At 45.4% G+C, this 1,133-nt stretch overlaps 1 non-coding gene across 1 annotated transcript; it reads left to right on the top strand.

Annotated features, from left to right (window-relative positions):
- Positions 1 to 571: 571 nt before the first annotated feature.
- Positions 572 to 653, top strand: TRNAL-AAG (transfer RNA leucine (anticodon AAG)). The gene has a single exon. It is a non-coding gene; the product is annotated as a tRNA-Leu (tRNA).
- Positions 654 to 1,133: the final 480 nt, after the last annotated feature.

The following is a 1,133-nucleotide window of genomic DNA, read 5'->3' as shown; positions in this document are numbered from 1 at the left end:
GCCCAGAACTGGACAGCATACTCCAGGTGCGGCCGGACCAGGGTCTTGTAGAGCGGGAGAATTATCGTTTTATCTCTGGAGTTGATCCCCCTTTTAATGCATGCCAATATTCTGTTTGCTTTATTAGCAGCAGCTTGGCATTGCATGCCATTGCTGAGCCTATCATCTACTAGGACCCCCAGGTCCTTTTCCATCCTAGATTCCCCCAGAGGTTCTCCCCCCAGTGCATAGATTGCAAATGATTCATGTATTTCCTGGTTAATAGTTCATACACCAATATTTCCTCCACCGTGCATTGAGAGAGTCTAGATGCCAGTTTTTTAACACGGTGTACATGTCCATTTGCTCTACAATACTGTAAGGGCAATGCACCTTTTTTAATAAAAATGTTTTTCGAACTGGAAACACTATAAGAAGTTCCCTTGCTGTCTGAGCTTGATGAACAATGACCCCATAATTGGTGTCACTGAATCAGACCTAACATTGGTGTCACTGGGAGGAACTGTGCCCCATTATTGGTGTAATTAGGCCACAGTTTGTTGGCCACTGCTCTTAAATATAGAAGTAATGTGGTAGCGTGGCCGAGCGGTCTAAGGCGCTGGATTAAGGCTCCAGTCTCTTCGGAGGCGTGGGTTCAAATCCCACCGCTGCCAATGAGCTTTTCTTACAAGCACACAAAGTGTGCTTTAAATATTCTTTATTCATTAAGACTGCCTAATGGTCTATTTATAATCACCATGGCACCATGAGTTGTTCCAAATGTTGTCAGTCTGCTACAACAGGTCATGCTGAACTGCAATATGAGGAAACGCATTCTCAAGGCCAAGAGATTCTTGGCTCCCTTTATTTACCTTCACATTTTCACTGGCTTTTGTGAGAATACAGACATATAACTGGGCGGTTCCAAAACTGTGACCTGGACAAAACTTGTTAGTGCAGTTCCAAGCCTGAGGTGATATGCTGCCCCAGTATGCAAGTGTAGGTAATGGTCTTAGCCTCTAGTGACCTCCTTGACTAAGCCACGCTGGGCAGGGTGAAATGCGTCAGCGGTGCTGGCAGAGACCATTACCTACACTTGAATACAGTGGGAGGGAAATTATTTGTCCCCCTGCTGACTTTTTACGTTTGCCCAC

This window comes from Aquarana catesbeiana, linkage group LG03 (assembly GCF_042186555.1).
Source record: "Aquarana catesbeiana isolate 2022-GZ linkage group LG03, ASM4218655v1, whole genome shotgun sequence".
Taxonomy (NCBI): Eukaryota; Metazoa; Chordata; class Amphibia; order Anura; family Ranidae; genus Aquarana; species Aquarana catesbeiana.
The sequence above is the reverse complement of the archived record's forward strand: the minus strand, read 5'-3'. Positions and strand labels throughout refer to the sequence as shown.